The 23642-nt window shown below is 43.0% G+C and overlaps 1 long non-coding RNA gene across 1 annotated transcript in view; it reads right to left on the bottom strand.

Annotated features, from left to right (window-relative positions):
• Window positions 1-902: 902 nt before the first annotated feature.
• LOC140496158 (uncharacterized) overlaps window positions 903-23642 on the bottom strand; it is a 60261-nt gene continuing 37521 nt past the window's right edge. Inside the window, exons 2-3 of the long non-coding RNA XR_011964186.1 lie at window positions 1968-2111; window positions 903-1849 (exon numbers count right to left, since the gene is read on the bottom strand). This is a non-coding gene — a long non-coding RNA (uncharacterized lncRNA). The remainder of the gene's footprint in view (window positions 1850-1967; window positions 2112-23642) is intronic.

Below are 23642 nucleotides of genomic sequence, written 5' to 3'. Positions count from 1 at the left end.
CAGAGAACACCACTTAATCCATATAATCTCTGCTTCGGGCAACTTGAGGGTGTGCTGAGGCTAGGTGATGATTAATGAGGTTCTATGAAAGGCATAGTTTTGTGGGAAGTGAGATCATGAGGCTGTTAATCAGGTGGTACAGTACTTTCAGCATTCCACAGTGCAGAATCCCAGCAAAAACAATACAGGCAAGACTTCTCCCTGACGTTTATTCAGTGGAATGGAGTTCTATGAAGCCATTTTTGTTCACTGGAGGTGTGCTGCTGCTGCTTAGGTCAGCATCTCCTGCATAATCCCAATCACAAGCAAGCTTAACAGCTGATCTGTCTATGCAGTTCATGCTGTTTAATTAAACGCAAGGTTACAAATAGATGGAAGCCTTCATAGCATTCAATGCTTCCTCATTTAATCATGATAAGTTTCATGCTAAAATGAACGCTATGGAAAGGATAGCTATTATAGAATCCCTACAGCACAACAGCAGGCCATTTGGCCCATCTAGTTCATTTTGACCCTCTGAACATCATCGCAATAAGACCCCCACCCCCCACCTCACGCTATATCCCTATAACCCTGCATTTACCATGGTTAATCCACACAAACATTATGGGCAACATAGAATGGCTACTCCACCTAACATGCACATGTTTGAACTGTGGGAAGAAACTGGAGCATCTGGTGGAAACCAACACAGACAGGGGAGAATGTGCAAACTCCACACAGACAGTTGCCCGAATCTGGAATCGAACCAGGGTCCCTGGTGCAGTGAGGCAACAGTGCTAACCATTGAGCCATTGTGCCACCCACCATCATCAGATAGGATTATAAAAATGATGTGGCATTAAGCGTGGCTAGCTACTGCATCTTCATTCTTCGCGTTATAGCTAAAATAGTACTCAGTCAATCACACAGCTCATGATGAAAAGTGAACATATATTAACAAATGTGATAATGAACTATCCCACATGCAACCTATGTACCCTCAGAAGGTTTTCTTTTTCATTTCCCTCCAATTCAATCCAGTTGTGTTCCAGGGGTCCACAACTCGGGTAGAAACCTATCACAGCTCTGGAGTTTTGGGTGGCTGACCATGGAGCTATTTGTGGTTAGAGGGCCCAGTTGTCCTGAGTGTGATCTACCCAACTGCAGATTCATCCTCCTCCGTTAGGGATTGGAGGCAAGTTTGAGGTGGAGGTGGAAGGATGCCTCCAGAGTATCCTGACAGGAGGCAATACCCTGTCTCCATGTGAGGAAGGGACACATGGAGTGAGATGAAGGTCCTTCATTCACTGGTCACATTGCCAAACGGCTGGAGCAATGGAGTGCAGGCTCTGTGCCCATATCCAGCAGACATTGAATGTGCCTGAAGTGGCACTCCATGGTAGCCAGCAACTGTCCACTGAGGCAGCCAGATGTTCACACGCAGTCAGTAATAGAGGGCAGATAGCTTTGCTGTGTTCTTCCAACCTTTGAGTCAGGTTGCCAAGTGCCTTGTCAAATGTGCCTGCCCCTGCATTTGAAGAACATTATTAATGGCTGACACCATAGAGTTTTCTTCAGCCTTTTCTTGAGCAGGTGCATGGTCTCTGATGTACCCCACTGTCACAGTGATGTGATACCTTATGCTTGGCCAGCTGCACAGATAAGGCAGTGATGTGCTCACCAGAACATGCTCCTGACTGTATTCTAACTAAAATGGCCACAAAGTGGCAGTGTCTGAGGTGATGGAGGGCACAGACAGCTTTCTCTGAGTGATCTGTGCCTTCTTCCTCAGAGGTGGAAGAGGAAATGATGACCTGAGGGGCTGATCCCTTTTTTATGGTAGTAGCTGTATGGATACCATGGGCACCTGCAGGAAACAACAGATAGGATGAGTCATAAAATAAGGACAAGACTTTGGGCATGTGGAAATACATCTTCAGCGATGGTAATGGGAAAGCAATACAGGACTTGATAATGAAGCTTACTTGATCCCTGGCATCTTGGCATCATCACGAGCAGTCACAGTCCTCTCCATTTTGAGCAAATCTTTCCTTCTGGTGGGGGTTGAGAGGATGAATGTTGGGCACTCCAACAACTGTCTTGGTCCTGTCGGTGTGGGCTATTTCCTCCTGTAATGAAAGGAAAAGGAAGAATTAGTGAAGTTAAAGTGCCAGGCACAGCTGCTGGTGCTGGTGGAGGTGGCAGAAAGATGGTGATGGGCCTGAGTGAGTGAGTAGGTAACATTGAGGGCACACAGGGTTATTGTCTGGGGGTGGGGAGAGGTGGTTAGAGAGTGAGCAAGGGAAGACTCTGCATACAATTGAGACAGCAGCAGAGCATGAGCCTTGGTGGGAGGGGCAGTTCAGTTACAGAGCATGACATGGCATAGCATCAAGAATGTGGTTGCATTCTCCGTTGTGAAAGACATTAGATCATTAACTCTCTTTTTCTGCACTGCTAGGTTCTCTTCCACAACGTGAATTTTGCACTGACTAATATAACGATAACACCAGACCAGATTGGCAGGGTCTGGTGCCATGGTATCCCTGCCACAGTCCTTAGGAAAGAGAAGAGCCCTCCTCTCTATGGTCTCATCCACCAGGACCTCCAGAGCCTGGTAAACATATTAGGGTACTAATTTGTCTCTGTCACCCATCCCAGCTCCAGGGCAATTCTTCTGACACTGCAACTGCTGGCTGGGCTTGACCTGGTGCCAGTTTGAACATGGCACCAACAGCAGGAAACCCAGAGCATCCCAGCAGGGGTGCACTCTTCCACTGCTGGTGAGTGTGAGAAAAATGCCATAGAGGCTTGGTACATATAGGATGAGATGAGCAGTTGTGTGAAGAAACTCACTAGGGCTCACAGAAAGAAGCCAAATCCCTGTTCCCACTCCCACCCCATGGCTTAAACTCACCAAAATTGAAAGTTAGCTGATTCTTGGTAAAATTCAGTTCATAACTTCGAAAGAACAAGTGAGTAATAAATATGCATACTGCATGATCAGGTTAAGACATGTTCTATTTAGCTTCCAACAAATATATTAACCTGTTACAGAAATACATCAGAGGGCTGAAAGTAAATGTGAAGCTTGAGCACTTAATTCATATTACGGCAGCTTCTTCTACAAGTTTCAATTATCTCCTCACTGATAGTTGTTCAATCCAGCTAACAAGCAACAAAAAGATCAACTTAAAGATCGAGATACACAGAGAGATGCACAGCAAAGAAACAGACCCTTCAGTCCAACTTGTCCATGTCAACCACATATTCTGAATAAATCTAGTCCTATTTGCCAGCACTTGGTCCATATCCCTCTAAACCCTTCCTATTCATATACCCATCCAGATGCCTTTTAAATGTTGTAATTGTATCAGCCTCCACCACTTCCTCTGGCAGCTCATTCCATACACATACCATCCTCTGCAATGAAAAAGTCGCTCCGTGGTTCCCTTTCATATCTTTCCCCTCTCACCCTAAACCTATGCCCTCCAGTTTTGGACTCCCTCATTCGGGGAAAAGACCTTGTCTATTTACCCTATCCATGCCCCTCATGATTTTATAAACCTCAGCATTAGATGCTTTTGGGAAAACAGCCCCAATCTATTTAGCCTCACCCTAGAGATTAAATCCTCCAAACCTGGCAACATCCTTGTAAATCTTTTATGAACCCTTTCAAGTTTAACAACATCCTTCCTATAGCTGGGAGACCAGAATTGTACAGAGTAGTCCAAAAATTGCCTGTACCAAATGTCCTGTACAGCTGCAACATGACCTCCCAACTCATACACTTGATGCCCACTGACCGATGAAGTCACATTGGTCTTCTTGATTATCCTATCTGCATTTGACTCAATTTCCAAGGAACTATGAACCTGCACTCCAAGGTCTCTTTGTTCAGCAACACTCCCCAGAACTGTATCATTAACTGCATAAGTCCCATCCTGATTTGTCTTTCCAAAAAGCAATACCTCACATTTATCTAAATTAAACACCATCTGCCACTCCTCGGCCCATCTGATCAAAATCGCATTGTACTCTGATGTAACCTTGCATTTATACGAGAAGATAATTTTAGTCTTTCCCTGCAGTCAGAAAACTGACAGGATTGGGGACAATGTTGGTTTTGCCTCCCCCTGATGTTACTCTCCATTGAAGTCAATATTGGCTGGGCTATTTATCACATTGAAGAAAGTCTTAAAGCACTTTACAAAGCAGTAGTGTAGATGTCAAATGAGGGGTACAAGGACTGAGTTGAGGAGAGTGTAAATATGATTGAAAGAGAGGGTGGAGAGCCTTTGAAATTCCTTGCCACAGAGAGCTGCAGGGTAAAAGTCCTTGTGTATATTTAAGTTTGAGATGGAAAGATCCTTGATCCAAACAGGAGTAAAGACTTATGGGGAAAATGCAGGAAAATGGACATGAAGAATTTTATACCAACCATCATCATACAGAATGGCAGAACAGGCTCAAAGGAATGAACAGCCTACTCCTGACCCTATTTCTAGGATTAGAATTAAAATTAGATTTATTGTCACATGTACTCAAGTACAGGAATACCAGATTACAGTGAAAAGTGCACAAAATAACCATTCTCCAAACATTATTTGAGTTACACACTTGATTACAAAATTGGGATAAAAAAATGGAGAAAAAAAGGATACAAAATCAAAAGGAATGTGGAATGTCTCATGGTCTTATGCTCTTGTTAATTACATGTAACACACAAGAATGCACAATCTGTTACACTGAGTTAACATGTCATTACATACTTGCGTGATATAGATGATTTGGAGATGCCTGTGTTGGACTGGGGTGTACAAAAGTTAAAAATCACACAACACCAGGTTATAGTCCAACAGGTTTAATTGGAAGCACACTAGCTTTCAGAGCGCCGCTCCTTCACAGGTGATTGAAGGAGGAGCGCTCCGAAAGCCAATTAAACCTGTTGGACTATAACCTGGTGTTGTGTGATTTTTTAAGCTTTGCATGCTATAGGCTTTCCTCTTTTCAATCAGTTTCCTAAATAAACACAAGAGGGGCTTTCAAAAAGACAATCACAAATAATCTCTGACCACTGATGATAATCAAGCAAAAACTCTACAATCATGCCCAGAGTTCAACTCCAACTAGTTTCTTTCTAGAGATGCTATTCCTGCAGGACTAGGATTGTATATTTGAAAGTTTGTTTTTCATCATCTGTGTCAGTGCTTATTATCGTTATATTGCCATCTGAACTTTAGGCAAATGTACGTTTGCAGTTCTTCTAATCAAATTGATCATTGTAGCATAAATTGCTCTGTAGTTGAGTAGGTCCCATTTAACTACACTTTTTGCATGTAAGCTATGCAGTTTGCATGGTCGCTGGACTTTTATTACAATACTATTGGGATAAGGTTGGCACAACACAAGATTTTTTTTTAATGGCAGATCACGAGGGATTTACGATGCAGTAATATCATGCGCTATTGAAATCAATATTTAAATGCTCAGGGCTTTCAGATATTCTGATATATACACTTAGGCAATTAGCATTGTTGGAAGTAATCAAATAGGTATTTCTGACTAATACAGTTATGCATTCCTAGTTAATATGTTGTACATAGCACGTGACATCGTAGTCTAGTACAAAATAAGTTCATTTCTTAGATCTGATTTCCCAGAGGTGATTAAAAATCTCCTGTCTCAGTCAAAAGGCCCTACAACATAAGAGCAGAGACTGTCAACATAGTTGCTAGTGGGTACAAGTCCACACTATGATAGACTGCAAATTGGTACTGATTTGGAAGAAGGATTTTAAGGCTGAAATTACTGTTGGCGCACAGAAAATGGATTTGAATGGGAGTATTTCTTCCCATACTCCACCCTGCCATGCCCCAAGCACACACTATCAAACCCATTGTCAGGAACAGATTTAGTTTATGTTGTGTGCTTATGGAAAGATTGAGTATATTACAGCAGGCCACCAAAATATGTACAACGTGTGCTGAGGTAATCTATATCTAGCTGAATAACTAATTACCCAATCAAACCAGCACACAGTGGACTAATCCTGTCATGGGACTATTACTGCATGCAAAATTGGAGAGGAGCGTGAGAGATCGAGAGAGAAAAGCTAGTGTTAAAAACTGAGGTAGATGATCAGTCTTCATCTAGTTGAATGACAGAACATAAACAAACATACTACATATTCATCTTCCTCAGTATTACATTCTGATAAGCTGTAGTCAGTTTTTCACATTTTCCCCTGTGTGCGCACTTTGGTTTTATTACATAATTATAAGGGGAATCAAAACTTAATTTCTAAGTATGCTAGTGCTTGTTAAAACCTGCCAATGTCATGTGAATGAATTTACAAAAGAAATGTGTAGCTATCACATGTATGCTGGAGATGCTGGTGGAGGCAAAAAAACAACAATAAGGATATTGAAGGACCTAGTAAAATAATTCCATAAGGAGGAAGCTTAAGGTTTCTGAGAAGGTCGATTTTCATTCTGCCAAATATCAAAACAAACACGGAGGGTACTGGAGAAACTCAGCAGGTCTGGCAGCATCTGCAGAGAGAGAAATACTATTCACTCACGTCTGTCTTTGACATGAAATCCTGGTTCTAAATATCAGTAAAGAGTGGCTTCCAAGTTTTTGGGCTGCCTTAAACATTCAGCTGGTTCATGGAGGTTCTGGCCTATTTGTGACTCCAGTCTCACACCAGCTCATCTCGCACTTAACCAGCTCCCTGCATACTGGTAAGCCAGTCAGATACTAACATACCAAATCACTCATGGACTTTATAAAATATTATTTCACAGTTCTGGGCATGCTTGGGTCATTGTTCGTCCTCTGTCCCTGATTACCCTTGAGAGGGTGGTCACTAGCTGCCTGTTTGACCCCTGCGGTCTGTGTGCTGTGGAGATGTCTGCAGTACCATTGGGATAGGAGCTCCAGAGTTTTGGCCCAGTGACACTGAGGGAGAGGCAATGTATTTGCAGGTCAGCATGGAGTGGGGTTTGGAAGGGAACTTGCAGGTAATGGTTGTTCAGTCATCATCTCTCTGGTGATGTCACTTTAAGAACTTAACCTGAAAATGAAAAAATCTTGAATCAAAATCTGATTTAATAATGATCATGGGACCACTGCTGATTGTCATAAATACCTGCCTGGTGCACAAGGAAAGGAAATCTGTCACCCTTTCCTGGCCTACATGTGACTCAGCAATGTCATTGACTCTTAAATACACTGTTCCAACTAGGAATGGGCAATAAATGCTGGCTGCACTTGCAATGCCCACAAACTATGAATGAATAAAAAAGTCTGTGTGTGCTGGTTCTACTGTAGGGAATGCACCACCACCACATCTATCATCAGGACATTTTTTTAAATACTGTCTCTATACTGTGCTCCCAGTATTTTAAACAGCAAAGTTGCCTTGGCTTAGGGCATACTAAGATCAGCAGAATACTGTCAAAACGATGTGTGACAAAATTATTCTCCCCCACAGGTAATCAGAATTTTCAAAACTTGGATGAGATTTAAAAATTGCTGCAGGGAAAACCCAAGCTAACAAAAAACAACAGTGGATATAGCATAAGCTATTTCATCTAACGAGCCATTTTTAATGTTAGAACATAGATACATAGAACATAGAACAATACAGCACAGAACAGGCCCTACGGCCTATGATGTTGTGCTGAACATTTGTCCTAGCTTAAGCACCCATCCAATTGCCGCTTAAAGGTCACCAATGATTCTGACTCTGCCACTCCCACAGGCAGCGCATCCATGCCCCCACCACTCTCTGGGTAAAGAACCCACCCCTGACATCCCCCCATACCTTCCACCCTTCACCTTAAATTTATGTCCCCTTGTAACACTCTGTTGTACCCGGGGAAAAAGTCTCTGACTGTCTACTCTATCTATTCCTCTGATCATCTTATAAACCTCTATCAAGTCACCCCTCATCCTTTGCCGTTCCAATGAGAAAAGGCCTAGCACTCTCAACCTATCCTCGTATGACTTATTCTCCATTCCAGGCAACATCTTGGTAAATCTCCTCTGCACCCTCTCCAAAGCTTCCACATCTTTCCTAAAATGAGGCGACCAGAACTGCACACAGTACTCCAAATGTGGCCTTACCAAGGTCCTGTACAACTGCAACATCACCTCATGACTCTTGAATTCAATCCCTCTGCTAATGAATGCTAATACACTCTAGGCCTTCTTACAAGCTCTATCCACCTGAGTGGCAACTTTCAAAGATCCATGAACATAGACCCCAAGATCCCTCTGCTCCTCCATCTTACTAAGAAACCTACCGTTAACCCTGTATTCTGCATTCTTATTTGTCCTTCCAAAATGGACAACCTCACACTTGACAGGGTTGAACTCCATCTGCCACTCCTCAGCCCAACTCTGCATCATATCTAAGTCCCTTTGCAGCTGACTATCCACAACTCCACCAATCTTCGTATCGTCTACAAATTTACTGACCCACCCTTCGACTCCCTCTTCCAAGTCATTAATAAAAATTACTAACAGCAGATGACCCAGAACTGATCCCTGCAGATCTCCACTTGTAACTGGGCTCCAGGCTGAATATTTACCATCAGCCAACACTCTCTGACTTCGACCAGTTAACCAGTTCTCTATCCATCTGGCCAAACTTCCCACTATCCCATGCCTCCTGACTTTCCGTATAAGCCTACCATGGGGGACCTTATCAAATGCCTTAATAAAATCCATGTACACGAGATCCACTGCTGTACCCTCATTCACATGCTTGGTCACCTCCTCAAAAAATTCAATAAGACTTGTAAGGCAAGACCTACCCCTCACAAATCCATGCTGGCTGTCCCTAATCAAGCAGTGTCTTTCCAGATACTCATAAATCCTATCCCTCAGTACCCTTTCCATTACTTTGCCTACCACCGAAGAAAGACTAACTGACCTGTAATTCCCGGGGTTATCCCTATTCCCTTTTTTGAACAGGCGCACAACATTCGCCACTCTCAAGTCCCCAAATTTCAATTTCAAAATACAGAGGTCTGTTATGTACATAAAGCAAGCATTTTTCTTCTGATCCAGTCAATCCATGGTCAGTCTTTTAACATCCAAAGAATAGCTACGTCAATTAATCAGGTTATATAAATCCAAGCCACAGATAGATTTCATTTAGTTTACTGCTTTCTGGAGCTGGATTAATATTCCTAGATTTTAAGGAGTCAAATGGTGATCAAATCACTTGAGAGGCATTATATGAAAATATCACAGAAAATTCCTGACTGGCGAAGTTCCTACAATGACTCACCCTGCGGAAAACTGAATTAACAATTTGACACCAGTAAAAGAGAACAAAGCATGGCCAAATTAATAATTACATTGCTAACAGCAGAAATCATTTCGGATCTGCAGTCCCTTGGGTCAATACTGGGAATGATCTTAGCCTTTATGGCCTAATATTCAATGGAAAAAAAATCACAGCCAGCTAAAACTCATTCTCTATTCAAGTCAATGAGCCATTTTTAATATGTAAAAGTGCTGACCTGATGATCCATCTTGACCATCTCCCGAGGTAACAAGCTTTACAGATGCTCGTCTTCAGCCAATTCGATTCAATCCATGCAACACCAAGAAATGGCTGAAGACCCTAGATATTACGAAAGCTATGTATCTGAGAACAACCCAGCTATGACATTTAGTGCTTGTTCTCCACAACTATCCATGCCTTGACTAAACCTGTTGCAACATCAGCATCTACTGCCCAGTAAAGTGGTAAATTGTCAGGTTTGTCCAGTCAATTAAACCAAAAAGAATAAATTTAATACCACCCATTACTGACCTCACATTATCGATCGAAAGTAAAGAAATAGAGGATTTCATGGACAATGCTATGAAGTGACATTATTTGTAATAACAGTTAATTAATGTTCAGTTTGAGTTCAGCCATGGCCGATCCCATTATGGCCTTGGTCTAAATCTGGGAGAAATCACTTAATTCAAAATGGAGGACAATACCGGCTTGTCTTGAAAACAGGGTAGTATTTGAATAATGAGAAAGGAGAAAGCCTCATCACTGATGAAGGACTTAAGCTCGAAGCGTCAATTTTGCTGCTCCTCGGATGCTGCCTGACCAGCTGTGCTTTTCCAGCACCACACTTTTTGACTCCAGTATTTGGATAAGTATGAAATCAACAAAACCTAGGACAAGCCACCTTATCAATTGCCTTCCTTCCAACATAAAGTCAGGATGAGAAATGTTCACAGCTGCTTACACAGCGTACCACGCATTTCTGATTCCTCAGATACTAAACCATTCCATATTCACATGTAGCCAGACTTTGACAACATTTATGCTTGTGTTGATAAGTGATTTGTTACATCCATGACAGACAGGTGCCAGTCAGTGTCAACCTTTGACAAGAATGAATCAACTATCTTTGATTCACATTCAACAGTATTACGATTGTTGAAATCATCACCACCAGTATCGTACCCGGTAACATTGACCAGAAATTTCACTGAAGTATATAGTGATTGGAGCCAGGTGGAGCTTTTGACTATGAGATCCTTGATTGGAGTTGTTAACCTGGGCCGATCAGGAAGTCCTGGCTGACAGATATAAGCAGGATATTAATGAAAAGAAAAATCAGGATATTACATTAGTTAGGGGTAAAATATAGAGTAATAGGGGAATGGGTCTGGGTGGGTTATTCTTTGACGGGTTAGTGTGGACCTATTGGGCCAAGTGGCCAGTTTCCACACTGTAGGAATTCTATGATTATAGAGAAAAAAGAAAAAAAAAATGAAGGGAAAGAATAAAGGGGCAGCATGGTAGCTCAGTGGTTAACATTGCTGCCTCACAGGGCCAGGGGCCCAGGTTCAATTCCAGCCTCGGGTGACTGTCTGTGTGTGGAGTTTGCACATTCTCCCCCTGTCTGTGTGGGTTTCCTTCGGGTGCTCTGCTTTCCTCCCACAATCACAAAGGTGTGTAGGTTAAGTGAATTGGCCATGCTAAATTGCCTATAGCGTTCAGAGATGTGTAGGTTAGGTGCATTAGTCAGGGGTAAATGTAGGATAATAGGGGGAGGAAATACATCTAGGTGGGTTGCTCTTCAGAAGGGTCGGTCTGGACTTTTTGAGCCAAAGGGCCTGTTTCTGGAGCTGGATTAATATTCCTAGATTTTAAGGAGTCAAATGGTGATCAAATCACTTGAGAGGCATTGTATGAAAATATCACAGAAAATTCCTGACTGGCGAAGTTCCTACAATGACTCACCCTGCGGAAAACTGAATTAACAATTTGACACCAGTAAAAGAGATTCAATTATTCAGTTGTTTAAAAAAAACAATAATTCTTAGACATGGGTACATTGGCAACACCAGCAATAAAAACCTCAGCTGATCTGGCAACATTTGTGAAGAGAATTCAAAGTTGACATGTTGCGTCCGGTGACCGTTCCTTCCAGGCATGGAAGTTCTGCTGAGGAGGGATCATTGGACCAGAGGCGTTAACTCTGATTTTAAGAAAAAAAGAAACTAAACAGAAAACTAGACTCTCCTCAGTTCAGGGGACTGACTCCGATCTCGTTGGCCACAGCCAGTGTACTAGTAAATAAAAGGGTGACTTGGTGATGGCATACCGGCTTCTATGCAGTTATTTTAGTGGTGACAGGAGAAAACAGGACGTGCCTGAAGGACATTCACTTGCCATAGCCATCTTGGAGCTGGGGTAAACATTTCTGACATCGTGCCTTTATTTGGAAAGCTTGACTTGTTTGATCCTGCTGTTGAAAACTGGGCATTGTCTGTGGAAAGAATGTGATTTTTTTTTCCAGGCAAATGACATTGAGGCAGATGAAAAACAATGAGTACATGTTTTTGACTGCATGTGGACCTGAAGCATTTTTGTTTATAAAGGAACTTACCTGTCCTACAAGAACCAGACACAAAACCTTCAAAGGTTGGTTGAGGAACATTATGACCCCAAACCTCCTCTATCTGTGTGTGTGGAGTTTAAACATTCTCCCAGTGTCTCCTCTAATTCTGAGATGCTACCAGTTTTATTCTGTTGTTAGAGAACCAGGGGAATCAGTATCAGGATTGTTTAAGAGGTTAAGATGACTGGAAAAAGCCTGTGATTTTGGGTTAACCCTGAATGAGATTCCGAGACCCCCTTTGGTATGTGGGATTAGTGATGTTACCATGCAGAAATGCCTACTAGATGAAGTCCAACTGGACTTCAAACAGGCACTGCAACTAGCATTGTCATTAGAAAACATAACATGGGAGCTACAGAGCATCTTAATGGAAGTGGACACTCTCACCTATCCAAGTGAGCTTGGGGAACACCGCTTGAGTGGAGACAATTGCAGGGCATACTCTCAGCAGAAGGACCCTAGGCCAGCCAACAGCAGAACCACACAATGAAGATGAGACTCGGCTAAATGGCTAACAGTTCTTCAGGATCTGGGCCAGCAAGCCATTGTATGCTGCCGGTATGCAGACTCAAGACAGCAAAGAGGTCCTACAAGGCCTGACTTGAGTGAGAAATCTCATAAGCCTGTACCCAGAAGAGTGCACACTCTGGACTGTCCTCCATCATGTAAGTTGGAACAATTAAATTGCTTGGTGACATCTGTTATGGACTAGGTCAGATTACTCAAAACATTCTTGAACAGGCAATCCAGATTATAATTTTGCAATTTGTTTCAGTAAGCGTACAGTGAAAATTACCCAGAGTAGGTTAACTAGGTTGACTACTAGGTTTTAAAACACAGACAGATATTTATTCACAAAATTACACAATGAAACACAAAGAACAGAATAAAGAACCCTGACAGAACTCAGTCTATCCAAACTAGACTTAATTATGCTGTTCCGAACACCCACAACAGTACTAATAAGCAAACCCCCTTAAAAGCTGGTATAACTGGAACAGATGTTTACAGGTTAAAGTTAGAAGTTGGGGAGGGGGACAGACAGAAAGGGACAGAGAGATTCCACACAGCTCACTGTTGAACTCCCAACCAGTTCTGGACTAAACTGCCCAGTTAGTGAGCTGACCACACCCCTTTCATTATACAGGTCACTTCTAAAACATGACCACTTTAGCCTGAAGTCTCATCTGTTCACCAAAAACAAAAAGGCATCTCAATACCCTTTAATCTCTGTACCAAACCAGTCTAATCGAAGCCCAGCCCGCTTACGACCCCTCTGAGAAAAACCAAGGACATAGTATCCTTGAGAAAAGAAACAGCTTTTAGACATAAAAGGAACCAGTTTTGTGTAACCTCCCCCCTTAAAACAAATGACCTATCAATACCAAAAGATAGCTTCATTTTTAAAACCCTTCAAAAACCCAGTTAGTAGTCTAAATACACATATACAGTATTCTAACTATAAACAGGCAAACATGCACAACCACATGCAAATTCAGGCCGCGGCACACCTGCCACCGAACGCCCTTGTATCTCAGTCGAGTTTCAATAACGCATCAGCAATCACGTTTTCGCGACCTGCCACATTGTACGATTGTCAAACCAAATGGCTGCGACAACAAGCTCCACCTAAACAGTCTGGCATTTTTGTCTTTAAATGTTTCCACAAATGTTAATGGGTTATGATAAATGTATACAATTGTCTCAGATGCATTGTTGATAATATAAACACTGAAATGTTGTAATGCCAACACCAAGCTTAATGTCTTTTTCTCCACTGTTGAATATTTCTGTTGATGAATGTTCAACTTCCTGGAAAAATACCCAATGGGTCTTTCTATCTCTTCATCAAGAGCACCGCACCAACACCCACATCACTGGCATTTATAGCCACCTTGAAAGGCTTTGTGTAATCCAGTCTAGCTAATACTGAGTAAGTGGTTAACACAGTTTTTAGGCTGTCTAATGCCTTTTGACAGTCCACTGCCCACTGAAACGTGTTGCCGTTTTTTAACAATTTGGTAAGTGGAGCAGCCACACTGCTAAAGTTCAGCACAAATTTTCAGTAAAATCCAATCAATCTTAGGAACCATAGTACCACTTTTTTCATCGACAGTGTGGGAAATTCCCCAATTACTGTTATTTTTGCATCCCATGGGACCATTTGTCCACATCCAATAACATGGCCCAGGAAGGTGACGTGGGCTTTGGCAAATTCACTTTTAGCTAGGTTTACCACCAAGCCTGCCTTTTGAAGTCAATCAAATAAGTCTGATAAATGCTGTAAATGTTCCTTCCATGAGTGACTAAAAATCACCAGGTCATCAATATACACCACATGGTTGGGTAATCCACAATGGCCTTATTAGTCAGTCTCTGAAAAGTGGCTGGAGCATTTTTCATACCAAATGGCATGACTTTGAACTGATTTTTCAACAGAGTCCTCCATCTGTGGTATTGGAAATCCATCAGTCTTTGTCATGGCATTGACTTTGCGATAGTCCACACATAACCATTGGGTACCATCTGGCTTTGGCACCATGACTGTGGGTGAGCTCCAGTCACTGTAACTCATTCTGAACCTGTGCCAACTTGTTTAATCGGAACAGCATCTCCTCTATCTACATCATGCACAATTAGGTTTGTACATCCTCCCCATGTGATAGTAATAACTCTTTCAGGTCATTTTGATTTTCTTGTGGAAGGTAACTCAATCATTTATCCCAATTTTTGACAACATCCTCATTGTCCAATATGATTGGAGGAATGTCCAATTCAGAATCCTCTGAACTTGGTTCTTCCTTCTGTGCTGTAATCATTAACACCTTCTCCTCTTGCTTTCCTTCCCTATCAAAATACCTTTTGAGCATATTCACATGACACACACAGATTTCTTCCTGTCTGGAGTTCTTTACAAATAGTTCACCTCACTCACTTTCCTCTCGATTTGATAAGGTCCACTAAAGCTAGCTTTTAAAGGCTCACCTGTTACTGGAAGTAACACCAATACCTTATCCCCAGTTGCAAGATTGTGAATTTATGATTTCTTATCAGCTTCCTGTTTCATTGTGTGCGGTGATACTTTTAAGTGCTGTCTAGCCAACTCTCCAGCTCTATTTAATTATTCTCTAAAATTTGACACATAGTCCAACTGGGTGGTCTCTGAATTGACATATTAATTTCTCCTTAATCAATTTTAATGGTCTTCTCACTTCATGCCCGAAAATGAATTCAAATGGACTGAATTTGGTCGGTTCATTTGATGCATCTCTAATCACAAAAGTTACAAACGGAACTCCATTATCCCAATCATCTGGATAACCCTGACCATAAACCTTCAACATGGTCTTTAATTTTTGATGCCATCTCTCACCCTGCACCCTGCAATTCTGGATGGTATGCAGTCTACTTGTTTTATTCCCAAGTTATCAATAATCTCCTTGAATAGTTTGAATGTGAAGTTTGTTCCTGGACTGGATCTCTATTGGTAGTCTGTATCTAGTAAAAAAAACCTTAAATAATTCTTCTACAACCCTTTTAGCTGTGATGTTGCATAATAGAATTGCCTCTGGAAATCTGGTCGACACATCCATTATTGTTAATAGATACTTATTCCCACTTTTTGTTTGGGGCAGGGGACCTACACAATCAAGACTCTTGTGAAAGGTTCCTCAAATGCTAGAATAGGTATTAAAGGTGTAGATTTTATTACTGCATGTGGTTTTCCAATTAGCTGATATGTATGATTCATATGGCAAAATTCAACTACATTCTTGTGTAGTCCAGGCCATTTTAAATGTCTTTGTATTTTAGCCTGTGTTTTCCTCACCCCGAATTGACCCCTAAGTGAGAGCTCATGCGCCACTCGCAGCACCTCCTTTCTATACTCTACTGGCAAAGCAATTTGATGAATCTCTGCCCATTTCTTAGATTAGATTAGATTACATTACAGTGTGGAAAGAGGCCCTTCGGCCCAACAAGTCCACACCACCCCGCTGAAGCGCAGCCCACCCATATCCCTACATTTACCCCTGCCCCTAACACTACTGGCAATTTAGCAAGGCCAATTCACCTAACCTGCACATCTTTGGACTGTGGGAGGAAACCGGAGCACCCGGAGGAAACCCACGCAGACACGGGGAGAACATGCAAACTCCACACAGTCAGTCGCCTGAGGCAGGAATTGAACCCAGGTCTCTGGTGCTGTGAGGCAGCAGTGCTAACCACTGTACCACCGTGCCGCCCATCTGCTCGAATGTGTGGTGGTCTCCATTTCCTCATTAAGATATCATTTTTTAAGTAATAACACACAGGGATGCATTCACTTGCCTTCTCTGTAAATGCCTTCTAATACAACTGTTTTAAGTTCTCATCTTTCTGCTGTAATTCAATCAGCTTAGCAGAGCTAAAGATACTTGCATGTTCACCTATTTGTTCCTGTTCTGTGCCGCTTATCTGATCAAAAAAGGTCTCGGATAATGCTATGACAGCTTCATTTTCTGTGCCTTTCAATCTCTCCTGCTTCAACTTGTGCTCTGTGATCTTGTGATCTCGCAATCAGGGAAAATTCCTGGATAAACATCTTTCATTTCTTCAGTTGCCTGCATCTCCACTGGCTTTTTCAACTAGATTAAGCAGTGCACCTCCCAGTGAATCAGCTATATCATTTGCGAGGACAAATTGTATTCCTGGAGCTGAGAATTTGTCCAGTACTCCCAACAACAAATTCTCCACTCTTCTCCGGACTGTCTAGCCTCACTTTACACAATTGGGCACTTTTTGTCTCACCATGAATTCCTGTTATCTGTACTTTATCTGGCAATTGTTCCTCAGGAATACATATCGCCTCATCCTTCAACATTACAGACTGAGAGGATTCTGTGTCCCTTAATATTGTAACCTCTTTACTTGCTACTCCTGGCCTATGCGAATAAACTTTACCCTTGCATGTATATTTTTTAAATAGATCTGGCACTTCCTCCCTAATCAACCTGTGGTCATTATGTACACTCAGACAGTTGTCTAACTTCCCTTGTCAGACAAGTAACAAAAAGCACAAAGCTTGCAGACTTGTCTGGTTTTCCTACATCTGGCTTTATCCTAGCCCACCAACACGATTTCAAGTGGCCCACTTTATTACAATGAAAACACCGGAGCTTTTTAACTTCGTTGTTCCCCTCAAGGACTTCTTTTTTACCCTGTGGTAAGTTATCCTTATAATCTTCACTGAGATCTACTTTTCCATGTGAGGATTTCTCTTTGCCCCAATTTCAACACTCATGGACTGAAATTGATTCTGGAAGCCAAATCAGTGTTTTATAGACCAGCTCATAATGATCAGCCACTTCAGCTGCTAACCTTGCTGTTTAACTCTCTGCTCTTCCACATGAGTTTGCACTACTTCAGGCAGTAAATGTTTGAATTCCTCCAAAATGGCTACCTCCCTAAGGGCATCCTAGGTTTGCTCGATCTTTTAAGCTCTTATCCATCTATCAAAATTACTTTGTTTTATCCTTTCAAATTCAATATAGGTTTGACCAGTGTCCCTCAGATTCCTGAAACATTGTCTATAGGCATCTGGTAAAGCTCATATGCACCTAAAATGGCTTTTTTCACTACATCATACTCCCCAGATACCTCCTCTGATAGTAATGCAAATACCTTACTAGCCCCACCTACAAGTACCGTTTGGATCAACAAAACCCACATTGCCACGAGCCACTGCATTTTGTTAGCCACCTTTTCAATTGAGATGAAAAAAGCTTCCACATCTTTCTCATTAAATTTAGGCAATGCTTGAACATACTTAAACTGTTGGTAAAAACAATGAGGTAAAAACAATGACTGCAGATGCTGGAAAGCAAATACTGGATTAGTGGTGCTGGAAGAGCACAGCAGTTCAGGCAGCATCCAACGAGCAGCGAAATCAATGTTTCGGGCAAAAGCCCTTCATCAGGAATAGAGGCAGTGAGCCTGAAGCATGGAGAGATAAGCTAGAGGAGGGTGGGGGTGGGGAGAGAGTAGCATAGAGTACAATGGGTGAGTGGGGGAGGAGATGAAGGTGATAGGTCAAGGAGGAGAGGGTGGAGTGGATAGTTGGAAAAGGAGATAGGCAGGTTCGACAAGTCCGGACAAGTCAAGGAGAGTGTGCTGAGCTGGAAGTTTGAAACTAGGATGAGGTGGGGGAAGGGGAAATGAGGAAGCTGTTGAAGTCCACATTGATGCCCTGGGGTTGGGGTTGAAGTGTTCCGAGGCGGAAGATGAGGCGTTCTTCCTCCAGGCGTCTGGTGGTGAGGGAGCGGCGGTGAAGGAGGCCCAGGACCTCCATGTCCTCGGCAGAGTGGGAGGGGGAGTTGAAATGTTGGGCCACGGGGCGGTTTGGTTGATTGGTGCGGGTGTCTCGGAGATGTTCCCTAAAGCGCTCTGCTAGGAGGCGCCCAGTCCCCCCAATGTAGAGGAGACCACATCGGGAGCAACGGATACAATAAATGATATTAGTGGATGTGCAGGTAAAACTTTGATGGATGTGGAAGGCTCCTTTAGGGCCTTGGATAGAGGTGAGGGAGGAGGTGTGGGCACAGGTTTTACAGTTCCTGCAGTGGCAGTGGAAAGTGCCAGAATGGGAGGGTGGGTCGTAGGGGGGTGTTGACCTGACCAGGTAGTCGCGGAGGGAACGGTCTTTGCGGAAAACGGAAAGGGGTGGGGAGGGAAATATATCCCTGGTGGTGGGGTCTTTTTGGAGGTGGCGGAAATGTCGGTGGATGATTTGGTTTATGCGAAGGTTTGTAGGGTGGAAGGTGAGCACCAGGGGCGTTCTGTCCTTGTTACGGTTGGAGGGGTGGGGTTTGAGGGCAGAGGTGAGGGATGTGGACGAGATGCGCTGGAGGGCATCTTTAACCACGTGGGAAGGGAAATTGCGGTCTCTAAAGAAGGAGGCCATCTGGTGTGTTCTATTGTGGAACTGGTCCTCCTGGGAGCAGATACGGCGGAGGCGGACAAATTGGGAATACGGGATGGCATTTTTGCAAGAGATAGGGTGGGAAGAGGTGTAATCCAGGTAGCTGTGGGAGTCGGTGGGTTTGTAAAAAATGTCAGTGTCAAGTCGGTCGTCACTAATGGAGATGGAGAGAACAGGTACTTAAACTGTTTCTCACTGGGCTTCTGATTAGCAGGGACTTGCTCATCCTCTCTCTTCCTCACTAAAGCAGAGCCTCAGCCTTTACCTCCAGCCTTTTAGGCTGACTTGCCTTTGTAGGTGTCAATTTTTGAAGTTCAAAAGCTCTCTTTTTTTCACCCTCTCGTCTGCTGCTCTCTTTTTCCCTCTTATCTGCTTTCAATCATAACTCAAACAGTTTCATTACTGCTGCCCTTTGCTGGTCTTTCACCTCTACCTCAAGCTGCTCATTTGCAATTGAATTCTTGTCATCTCTATAGATTCTGATGGTTTCTCTGGCAAGTTTAAATGCTGAGCTACTGCTGCAATTATCTCTTCTTTCCTCACAGAAGCAGGCAGGTCCAATTCTATTTTGTTTGCTAATTCCTGCAGCTTGGTATTATTCACCTTTTGAAAATATTTCAAAGTCACTGCATCCAGAAAACTTTTGGTGACTGAAAAAGCCATTACTATCCTAAATTTTGTCTCCCCGAACAAACCAACACCCGAAATAAAGACACTAGCACCTACCACTTGCTGTTTAAAATCCTGCAACGAGCCCCCGATCTATTATGGACTAGGCCAGACCACTCAAAATATTCTTGAGCAGGCAATCCAGATCATAACCTTGCAATTTGTTTCGCTAAGTGTACACGGAAAATTACCGAGTAAGCTAACTAGGTTGACTACTAGGTTTTAAAACAGACAGAACTTTATTCACAAAATTACACAATGAAACACAAAGATCAGAAAAAAGAACCATTACAGAACTCAGTCTATCCAAGCTAGACTTAATTATGCTGTTCTGGAGAGAGAGACAGACAGATGGACAGAGATAGAGAGAGAGAGAGAGAGAGAGAGAGAGAGAGAGAGATTCCACACAGTGCACTGTTGGACTCCCAACCAGTTGTAGACTGAACTGTCCAGCTAGAGAGCTGCCCATGTCCCTTTCATTATACAGGTCACTTCTAAAACATGACCACTTTCATCTAAAGTCCCATCTGTTTACACATAAACAAAAAGGCATCTCAATACGTTTTAATCTCTGTACCAAATCAGTCAAATTGAAGCCCAGATTGTTTATGACCCCTCTGAAAAAAAAGGACATATTATCCTTGAGAAAAGGAACAGCTTTTCGAACAAAATGAACCAGTTTTGTGACACGTCCAAATAGGAACCAAATAAAATTAAATGTTTGGTTAAATGGTCACCTGGTTTCCATGGAGGTTCTTTCCAGCGCAGTTGTATCTATGGCTGCAGAAGCTGTCATTAACAAGATTCGCTTGGACCACCAACCCTGAAGTTTGTGCAAGACCTCAGCCAGACTGAGACCATGCACTGGAGAACCATTGAAGATACAACTTCGATTCCAGTCTCCTATGAGAAGCAGTTAGTGTTGATGGTTATAAGAAACATGGGTCCAGGTTTATTACGGCAGAATTGGTTGAGAAAGATTCACCTAGATTTGTTCAACATTTTTCAATTAGAAAATGGCTGCCTCAGTGAAGTCCTAATGAAATATTAATGTGTTTTTCAGGCAGGTCTTGGACTGTCAAGAGGAGCCAAAGCCACTTTACATGTTGAGCAGGACGCTATTCCATGATTTTGCAAGGCCTGCCCCATGCCATTTTCCTTGTGGGTAAAAGTAGAGGCGGCAATCAGGAGGCTGGAGAGTGAAGGAATCATCAAACCAGTTTGTGGAATGGGCAGCACCGTTCATACTGATTATAAAACCTTTGTGGGGATTTTAAGCAAATGGTAAAACACTTCTAGCAGCTGGATAAGTATCCCATCTCTATCACATAGAGGACTTGTATGCAACGTTGGCCGGGGGATAGGGTGGTGGTGGGGTGGGGTGGGGGGCGGAAAGCTGTCCTTTACAAAGCTAGATATGAGCCACGGCTACCTGCAATTGTGGTTGGATGAGGAGTCCCAGAAGTACGCCACAGTTAACATGCATAAGGGTTTATACCAATAAATAAGACTGCCATTTGGGCTAGCATCAGCCTGCACCCTTTTCCCACAGACCATGGAGAACATTTTACAAGGGCTACTCAGGTTGCCATTCATCTAGATGACTTACTAATAACAGGGAAGACCAATTAAGAGTGCTTAAACATTTTGCACCAGGTGGGTGTATGCCTTAGAAGGGAAAAATATGTTTTCCAGCTGCCCCAAGTGACCTACTTAAAGTCAACAAACCAGGTTACGCCCATTGGAGGATAAAGTGAGGGTGATCAAAGGACCCCAGCTACCACATCTCTACCGGAACTCAAGTCTTTCCTTGGGTTAGTGAATTATAATGGAAAACTTATAATAACCTGGCCTCCACCTTTACACACTTACGCCTGCTACTGAAAAAGGGCTAGCCTTAGAAATGGTCGCATACACAAGTAGCCACCTTTAGGGAACTGAAAAAGCAGCTATCGCCATCGAAGGTGTTGGCCCACTCTGATCTGAAGTGAGGGGTAGTGCTGACATGTGATGTGCCCCTGTATAGTATCACGGTAATGTTGGCTCACTGATGACCCAAAGGAGAGGAACACCCAATAGCACATGCTTCCCAGACTTTGGCTGATGCCAGAAGCAAATTTGCCCAGATAGAGAAGGTAGGTTTTGTGGTCATCTTTAGTGTGAGGAAGTTCCACTAGTGCCTGTTACAGACAGGAATTTGTCATAGTAACAGATTACAAACCCCTGATAGAGCTACTGCAGGGGGGCAAGGCAGTGCTGCCTATACCTTCTGGAAGAATTCAGCAATGGGCCCTTTATTCTCAGTGCATACAAGCTAGACACTGTCCAGAAAACAAAGTGGCTAATACAGAGGCCTTGAGCCACCTCCCTCCCCGGCAGATACTCCACCAGTGGTATCTCCTCTGGATCAGTCTGTTTTTGGTTTTAAACTTCCTGGTCATCATTCCAGTCAGTATTGACAATATCTGACACAAAGAAATTCTGTTCTAGCACAGCTAAAACAGCTGGCAGTAATGGGAGAAAGGGAAGGGCCATCGCAACCCTGGATTGAAACCTATCTGGCTCCAGTAAGACTAGATTCCCAGATAGGACGATATATTACAGTGATTGTCCCAAGCAAAGGTTGCTGTCAGATACTGGCTGAACCATACTAGGGTCATCCAGGGGTTTCCAAGGTGAAGATGCCTGCAAGAAGCTACGTCTGGTGGCCAGGATAGGATGTCGACATCATTGTAATGGTGGGGCAGTGCCTATAGGTGTCAACAAGGACAAAAATTGCCAGCAGCGGCACCCTACATTTGTGCGATTGGCTGGGTAAACCCTGGACTTGGTTGCATGTTGACTATGCCAGTCCTTTCAAGGGCTCAATGTTCCTGGTCATTTTGCATGCCCACTCAAAGTGGTTGGATGTGCATTTAAGTCAGTTTGGCAAATGCAGGGATGACAATTGGGAAGCTGCGAGTATCGTTCACAATACACAGTCTCCCAGAAGTACTGGACAATGTGAGGTCATCTATCAGCGGGGAATTTGAATATTCCTGAAGTTGATTGGTATTTAGCACATAAGGACAGCTCCATACCATCAATCATCCAATGGTCTAGCAGAAAGAGCTATCCAAACTTTGAAGGCAGGCTTGGGGAAATAGCCTACACCGTGACTCGATGCCAAAATGTCCTAGTTTCTGTTCAATTTATAGGACCACCCTGCACATAACAACAGGGATACCTCCAGCAGAGTTGTTGATGTGGAGAAGACTCCGCGCTTGATATTTCCATACCTGGGGTGGGGTGGAGGGTGAAATGACAGCAGGAAGGATACCAACTACATGCCTGCTCTAAACAAGAGTGCCTACTTAATAGAGAGATGAAGTTTGGTGTGGGAACCATGGGAATTGCCCTGTATGGGTCCGAGATGAGGTTGACACAAGGTCTCCTCAGTTGAGGAGACAGACTCTGAGCTGACCGACCAAAACCAGTGTACCATGCACAAGTACATAAAAAACTGACTTAGTGATGGGATGCAGGCCTCTGTGCAGTTATTTCAACAAGCAATTCAAATGCCATGACTAAAAATGGAGATCAGACACCAGGAATTTTCTGGTGAGTAATTCGCCTGTTGACTCCCCAAATCCTAACTACCATCAAAAAGTGTAATATTCCCATTTGCCAGGATGAGTGCAGCTCCAACAATTTACAAGGAGCTTAATGTCATGTAGCCCAAAGTTGCCCTTTTGATCGACAACCCCATCCATCATTTTATACTTTGACGTCCTGCATCACTGACCCACCGTGGCAGCAGTGGATTCCATACAGACTGAACTGTATAGCAAATCCTCAAATCTCCTTTGTCAGCATGTACCAATTGTGTAGCCCCTAATGCTGAAAATGGACAAGGGCAGCAATCTCATGGAAACACCAACATGTGGAAGATTCCCGCTAAGTCATCTACCAGTCTGAATTGGAACTATATCACCATTCCTTCACTGTTACTGGGTCAAAATCCTGGAATACCCGCTCCACCAGCATTGTGGATCCTAGACCATTTGGACTACAGCAGTTCAAGAATGCAAGGCGTTGGCTTTGTCAACAAACTACCATTT

Source organism: Chiloscyllium punctatum, chromosome 26 (genome assembly GCF_047496795.1).
Source record: "Chiloscyllium punctatum isolate Juve2018m chromosome 26, sChiPun1.3, whole genome shotgun sequence".
Lineage (NCBI taxonomy): Eukaryota > Metazoa > Chordata > Chondrichthyes > Orectolobiformes > Hemiscylliidae > Chiloscyllium > Chiloscyllium punctatum.
Note: the sequence above shows the minus strand (reverse complement) of the source record. Positions and strands in the feature narration are given on the sequence as shown.